Raw genomic sequence first — 8,146 nt, 5'->3', positions numbered from 1 at the left:
CAGGGCCATGTAGGTTTGGATTTTGTTTTCCCTTAATAATAACAACCTTCATTTAAAAACTGCATTTTGTGTTTACTTGTGTTATCTTTGACTAATATTTAAACTTGTTTGATGATCTGAAACATTTAAGTGTGACAAACATGCAAAAAAATAAGAAATCAGGAAGGGGGCAAACACTTTTTCACACCACTGTAAATTTACTTGAAAAGCAAACTGACATAAGATATCAATTTTACCAAATTTAGCAGCGTTTTCCTTACCCCATTGGCAAATACTTTTTCTTGTTTTAAGTATAATCCACACCAAATGTTAGATTTCTTTGAAAGCATGACTTAATGTCTCATGCCATTTTTTGTTTTTAATATATACGTATTTTTACCAGATATTAAGACAAAAATACTCTGTAAGAAAAAGTGTAATCAAATCTTAAAATAAAGTGTTAAATGGAAGGCTAGCTATATTGCATAGATTGAAAACTTTTGTTGATTGGTTGGTCTCTGTGCGAATAAAAGTCATACCTTTTCGTACGAGCCAAGTTGTACGATATCTTGCGATTTCACCCTCTTTTACGAAATATTATATACTGTATGTACTGTATATATGGATCTCCAAGCATCAGTTTTTTGTTTTTTAGCCGTTCATTATAATTAGTTGGAGGTGAGTTTGAAAGAATGCTAGTGGAAACTGGAATGAGGCAATTGTTGCTTCACTTTCGTGCCATTTTGTACCTATTTTGCAATGTCAGACAATTGACCATCGGCTCAAAGTCTGGTCCTCATTTCAGCTGATTCTGGTAAAGAACTGCCCAGGATGATTCTGCCTGACATGTAAAGTGACCAACCACAGTCCTCTTTGTTTTTACAGGCTGTTAGAGGAGGGTTTGTTTGAAATGGATGCTATGATAATAGACTGGCATGGGAAAAAAACGTGCAAAAAAAGTGTGTAGACTTGTGTGATGATGGGAATTTCTGGTGTCCAAAAGTAATACGTACTGATTATTTCAAAGACAGTGTGCATGCCATCTGAAACAGAGATCGTTTTGTCCCAAATAGAGGCAAACTAAAGGCGAAAAAGAACTGAAAATGAATCATGCCTCTTTATAGGCAAATGTAGTTCAAGCTCTCACGAGGGACGTTCACCACATCAATAAATAAAACCCCAGAGACCTCGTTCATCTTCATACCGCTGTCCTGATCAGACGTCTTTATCTGCTGAGAGTCAAATTATTTAATGGACTCCCAGAAGGCCAGAACATCTTTGATTAAACTGTGCAAGAGGCCACAGTGTTCATCAACCTGAATTTTACAAACAAACTCTTCAACCATGTGTCCTGTTTAATGTGCTAACACAGAGACAGATTGCATTCAAAGCACAATTCTTTGGCACAAAACGTGTCTTCAAATCAATCTGTTTAAGTTACAAAAGCATGCAGTGAATGCTAAATTAATTGAGTCCATTTTTAACCATTTGGAAATGAAAATTAACTCTCTGTCTCTCTATTCCTGCATTGGCATCAGTGTTAAGTGATTTAAACCCATGCATTCTCACTTCAGTGCTGTATCCGTGTCACTGGGATTTACACAGACAAACGTTCACTGTCAAACACTCCCCTCGCCCACAGAATCCCTCACTTCTCAAACTTAATGTTTGACAAAAAGCCATTTCTCCCTTGAGAGATGTGTTTAGCTCATGATACATGCAGGTCGGGGTCAGTACACATTTTTTATTCAATTATGGAAAGAGATGAATGGATTACTGGAACTATCCGTGTTATAATGAAAGATATTTAATTTTATAGCATGACTTTCCAGTTTTTGTATTCATTTTTGCAAAATAGTATAGTATGAATAGGCATTTGTCTCTTTTGAGCAAATGCCTCCAGAATGTTCCGCAGCAAAGTGTTGAATATTACAAGAAAATGTTTCATATCTTTACAGGATGTGAGATGTTGAAATAGCAATAATCGTTTGGAAAATAAATTGACATGTATTTATTTGCAAGTCAACCAGTCTGCTAATTCTTCTATTGTTTGGGTGGTTTGCACATGTAACAATGAACAGATGACAGACAGATGGTGATTATTACACTAATGCTTTAATAAATTATTAAACATGTATTAAGTTATGATGCTCTTCCAGTGTAAGTCATAATGAGATATTGTGTAACAGATGTAGACTGATTGTTTACTTTCAAAGTTTAAACTTGCAGTGTGTCGTCATTTTTTGTAGTTTTTATTCTTAATATTAGCTGAACTTTATTACAGTATTGATTCTGTATATAAGGGAAGTTAATAAAGCAATTAAGAAGGAACCATTATCAAAAATCAAAGCACAATATCTTTTTAATCAGTGGTTTTCAACTGGTTTTGCTTTGAGAACCAGATTTTACTTTGGACATCAAGTGGGACCCGTCACAGTTTTAAAATTCTGTATCGTACAAAAACAAAAATGTTAACATGAACTGCATAGGCCCAAGAATATGCAAAATACTTCACATGACATAGGCTGAGTAGAAAAACAAACAACAACAGCAGAAGAGATTTACCAGCTTTACCAACATAGTCTCATAACAAGATGTAATAATTAGTACGAAATGGTGAAAAAGACTTGGCTCGTACAAAAATCGTTATCATATTGTTTGTTGGTTCTTTTATCTTTATCTATGAGAGTAAAAGTTTTTGCACGAACCAACTTGTATGATTTGGCAATCTCCAACTAATTATTATGACTTATCGCAAGACCGGGTTGGAATCTGTTTTTTGCTTGTTCCAGCCCCCAAATCATAATGTATTTTGGGTTTGTTTGCCATCTTCATTCCTTGATGTGGATGTCTCTTAAATTTTCTTCACTTTTTACCACCTTATTCCCTTTGGAATATCTGGACTGTGTCCCAAGAAGAAAGCGCTCCCCTGTCCATAGTTCACGTTCATCTGTGTCTGGGCAGAGACGAGTGGAATCGTTTGTCATAGCCGGGACAGTCCCATCACTGCGACGCCAGTGAAGTGTGAAGCAGCTTTTCAGAAATGCTGTGACGCTAAACGCTCGAGTTGTATGTAGTCTGTCTTCATTCACATCTATAGCTCTCACCTCTGCTCCTCATCTGCCACTCGTTTCCTCTATATGATCTCCACTTCCTCTAGAGAGAATCGTCAATTGATGAGGAACTTAACAAGAGTTTCTGAACTGTACTGGACATTGAACGCAGTGACCCTTAGAGAATAAAAGAAGTTTGATTGTCTTAAAGCCCCTGGTTTTCCTCAGACAATTTATAACCACCCAAACCACACGTCAGATATCTGATCTATTACTGTAAACACGACTATAGACACTGAACTCAGATTAGCTTCTCTTACATGACTCAAATCATTTGATTTCTAAATATAAAAACTAGATTGAAGGTGTAATTTAATATCCATAGCACAAACGGCTTTGGAGTTACACACCCAAGTTTAACTCTTAGGGTTAGGGATTTGTGCAAAATCCTAACTCTAATTGTGAGTAATAATAACAGTGATGCTTGACTTTACAAGCGCCACTAATAATCTAAAACCCAGCAGGAACTGACAGTGCAACAGACAATCTCACTGTCTTATAAGATCAGTTCACACAAGCGCTCGCCTGTAAACGTGGATAAACTCAATGTGACAGCAACAACTGGCACAGTTTTGAGCGGCAGCTCCCTGTGGAAACGTTCACTTGAAACATTTGCCACAAGAAGCGTTCAATCCAACTTCCAGATTTTTATGTCTCACCTCAACATGAACTCAATAAGGAGAGGAGATGGAGATATTTTTGTAGTGATTTTTGTCTACTGCACTGATTTTTGTAGATTCTGACTAGATACTGGTAGTATTCGTAATAGCCTTTACGGTAATAACCGAAGAGATGCATAATGATTGTAAATATGAAGACTTGTACAGCATCTTTAAGGATTTAATTTCTATTCAAAACTATTTTAAACAGCTCCCACCATTTTCACCCTTTCAGGTATTTGGTCAAAAACTTTGTAGCTTCATTAATTTCAGTATGCTTTTCCTCTGTCTTCTTCCTTGTACACCATTTTTATCAACATTTAACTTACTACTGATTTTATGTGTAGGTTATGGTTAGGGGTAGGACTAGTGGTCGACCGACATATAATTTTTTATCGATATATCGGCACGGCTGATAGTTGCTTTTTGGAAGACTGGTTTTACCGATATATTGGCACTGATAGTTGGTTTTTGGAAGACCAGTAGTTGCTTTTTGAAAGATTTGTTTTACCGATTTATTGGTGCTGATAGTTGCTTTTTGGAAGACTGGTTTTACCGATAAATCGGCACTAATAGTTGCTTTTTGGAAGACCAATAGTTGCTTTTTGGAAGACCAGTAGTAGCTTTTTGAAAGACCGGATTTACCGATATATCGATGCTGATAGTTGCTTTTTGGAAGACTGGTTTTACCGATGTATTGGCACTGAGAGTTGCTTTTTGGAAGACCAATAGTTGCTTTTTGGAAGACCAGTAGTTGCTTTTTGAAAGACCGGTTTTACCGATATATCTATGCTGATAGTTGCTTTTTGAAAGACCGGTTTTACCGATATATCTATGCTAATAGTTGCTTTTTGGAAGATAGATTGTTGATTTTTGGAAGGCCAGTTTTACCGATATATTGGTGCTGATAGTTGCTTTTTGGAAGACTGGTTTTACCGATAAATTGGCACTAATAGTTGCTTTTTGGAAGACCAATAGTTGCTTTTTGGAAGACCAGTATTTGCTTTTTGGAAGACCGGATTTACCGATATATCGATGCTGATAGTTGCTTTTTGGAAGACTGGTTTTACCGATATATCGGCACTGAGAGTTGCTTTTTGGAAGACCAATAGTTGCTTTTTGGAAGACCAGTAGTTGCTTTTTGAAAGACCGGTTTTACCGATATATCTATGCTAATAGTTGCTTTTTGGAAGATAGATTGTTGATTTTTGGAAGGCCAGTTTTACCGATATATTGGTGCTGATAGTTGCTTTTTGGAAGACCGGTTTTAACAATACAATAGTTGCTTTTTGGAAGACTGGTTTTACCAATATATTGGCACCGATAATTGCTTTTTGGAAGACTGGTTTTACCGATATATCAATGCCGATAGTTGCTCTTTGGAAGATCAATATTTGCTTTTTGAAAGACCGGTTATACCGATATATCAGCACCGATAGTTGCTTTTTGGAAGACTGGTTTTACCAATATATCAACGTTGATAGTTGCTCTTTGGAAGATCAATAGTTGCTTTTTGAAAGACTGGTTTTACCAATATATCAGCACCGATATAGCTGATTTTTAGAAGGCCGGTTTTACCGATATTTTGGTGCTGATAGTTGCTTTTTGGAAGACCGGTTTTACCAATATATTGGCACCAATATTAGCTTTTTGGAACAACAATAGTTGCTTTTTGGAAGACTGGTTTTACAGATATATCGGCACCGATAGTTGCTTTTTGTAACTATTGATTATTGGAAAATATCAGTGCCGATTGTTGCCGATAGTTTTTGTTTTTTATTATAATTATTTTCCTCTGTTTCTGGTGCTGGAGGATTCTAAAGTTAGAACTCCTTGGTTCTACAGTATAACAGTGGCCTCTAGAGGTGAAATAAAAACAATCACTTCCTCGTGTGGACTACAATTGATAAATGTTGATTTACAGTTAGAGTTGCTGCTCATACAGCATTTATTAGCCAATGTGACATTGTTTACTTTATATTGTTTATATTATAATACATTGTAGATGATTGTAAGAGTGCATGTTTTGTTTCCCTTATGTGTTTAAGTGAGTGCCAATATTTCAAAATAAGAGTCCCCTGTGTATTGCGGGCTTGTTCATAACTTGACCTCCCACGTGCACCAAATCTTATTTTTTCTGGTTATTATTGGGATTTTGGTTGCACAATAAACTGCATCTGGGATTTTGTTAATTTTGGACTCTTTTTGCCTCTTTGTCTATGCCCGTCAAAGTAAGGAAAGACTTTTTTTAATTTTTTTATTTAACATTTAATGTTAATACAGTTGGCTAATTAATCAGTTATCAGCCTTTTCCACTAGCTTAGTTGTCAGTTTTGGCAAAATATACTGTTGGCCAACCTCTAGTTAGGACTATGCTTGACTAGAATGTGTTTCCAGGACCAACAAAACAAAAGTTATAATAATAGTACAAGGTAGCAAAATCGTGCGAGTTGGCTACGAGGTACAAAATGTTTCACTTTTACACCCATAGAGAAAAAACAACATCAATGTTTTGCTTGGTCTCTATGGGAGTAAAAGCTGAGTCGAGCCAAGTCGTACAATATCTAACGAGTTCGAGTGGTCATGAGACTGTGCTGGGCAACACATCTTTGACACTTGGCAAAGTCACAGTGACCTCGTTTACACCTTTGTTTAGCGATGTCCACTTGTGATCGGATGGCCCAAAACGGATCTTATACAGGTGTAAACGGGGTCTAAAACAGGACTGACAACCGTATTCTGCTGCTGTGTGAACGTATAGCCAAAGAGGAGGTGATGTGTGAGGGGAGGGTGACCGTATTTCCACATCACCGCAGTCCTTCTAAGCTTTACCTCTTGATTAGCCTTTTCAAACTCTCCTTTATTGTCATCTAAGTGCATTTTCTTTCTCCCATCACCCACTATCTCTGTCTCTCTCCAACGATGCAGCACAAAGCAGCACCACCAATGAATCTCAACCTCATTTCATTTTCTCTGCCTTTTTCCCTACAAACCATTTGAGAGCATGATCATTGGTTGCATATGCATGCAGAAACGTTCCTTACCTTGCCGTTGTGTGATGAATTCAGAAGCCTCTCCTTGGAAGAGGCTTTGTGAGGCTGAATTAAAACACGCTCTCACACACGGTCACACAAGCGCTCAATCAGCCTCCCCACTGCAGGCAGCCGCTCACATGAGAGCCCAATGCATTTGTGCCTGCAGCTGCATGCATGCACGACCATCTCATCTCAGTGCTGTGTTATTGCAGATGTTACATTCTGCTCAAAACTGCCCATTGTATCTCCCAGAAGCCCTTGTTTCTTGTCCTGTGATGGTGCCATGTTAAAAATAAGATACAATCCACATCTAGAGGATACGAGAACAGCTTCCTCTACCCTCCCCTCTCTCTCTCTCTCTCTCTCTCTCTCTCTCTCTCTCTCTCTCTCTCTCTCTCTCTCTCTCTCCCCTGTGGGTTGTCTTTGGTGTGTGTGTGTGTGTGTGTGTGTGTGTGTGTGTGTGTGTGTGTGTGTGTGTGTGTGTGTGTGTGCAGGTTTAACCTCCATTGTGGGGACCAAATGTCCCCACAAGGATAGTAAAACCTGAGATAACCTACATTGTGAGGACCAGCGGTCCCCACGAGGGAAATGGCTTAGTAAACATACTAAACGATGTTTTTCTGAAAATGCAAAAAGGTCCTGTGAGGGTTAGGTTTAGGGGTAGGTTTAGGGTTAGGGGATAGAAATTATTGTTAGATCCGTATAAAATCCATAGAAGTCTATGGAAGTCCCCACAATGATATAAAACAAAACATGTGTGTGTGTGTGTGTGTGTGTGTGTGTGTGTGTGTGTGTGTGTGTGTGTGTGTGTGTGTGTGTGTGTGTGTGTGTGTGTGTAGTGGCAGAGACATGGCAAAGAAAGCATCCCCTAGGAGACTGTTCACACCCCCTCTGTCGCCGTGGTGAAGCGTTTCCACGTGAGTGGGTGATTTGAGACTGCAGGTATGGCCTCAGCTGAGAGGTGTCCTGCACTGATAAACTGGTCAGTTCATGAATAATTCATGAGATGATGAGAGTCATTATAGGATGGTGATGAGCTGTGTGACTTCTGAAATAACAGCCGTGTCATGACAGGGTATGAATCAAATTTCATAGACAAAGGTACCATGGTGACCATAGTTTCAACCAAAATCTCAGAAATACTGTACAAATACTATTAAAATGAAATATAAATACAAATTTAAAAATAATTTAAAAAATATATATATTTTATTTATTTTTATAAATGTAATATTTGTAAACAAAAATTCTATCTAAATATTAATCTAATATCTAATCTAATATCTTTATATCTAAATATAAAAAATACTTTATCAATGTTTTTCTCGGGTAAAATGTAGTAACATCTGAAATAGCTGGT

At 37.6% G+C, this 8,146-nt stretch overlaps 1 protein-coding gene across 1 annotated transcript in view; it reads right to left on the bottom strand.

Annotated features, from left to right (window-relative positions):
• Nucleotides 1-7,048, bottom strand: part of LOC127410698 (serine/threonine-protein kinase PAK 6-like) — a 38,825-nt gene extending 31,777 nt beyond the window's left edge. Inside the window, exon 1 of the mRNA XM_051645871.1 lies at nt 6,796-7,048. The gene's annotated coding sequence lies outside the window, so the exon portion shown is untranslated. The remainder of the gene's footprint in view (nt 1-6,795) is intronic.
• Between the last annotated feature and the right edge of the window lie 1,098 nt (nt 7,049-8,146).

The sequence above is a fragment of the Myxocyprinus asiaticus genome, chromosome 20 (genome assembly GCF_019703515.2).
Source record: "Myxocyprinus asiaticus isolate MX2 ecotype Aquarium Trade chromosome 20, UBuf_Myxa_2, whole genome shotgun sequence".
In the NCBI taxonomy this organism is placed as follows: Eukaryota; Metazoa; Chordata; class Actinopteri; order Cypriniformes; family Catostomidae; genus Myxocyprinus; species Myxocyprinus asiaticus.
Note: the sequence above shows the minus strand (reverse complement) of the source record. Positions and strands in the feature narration are given on the sequence as shown.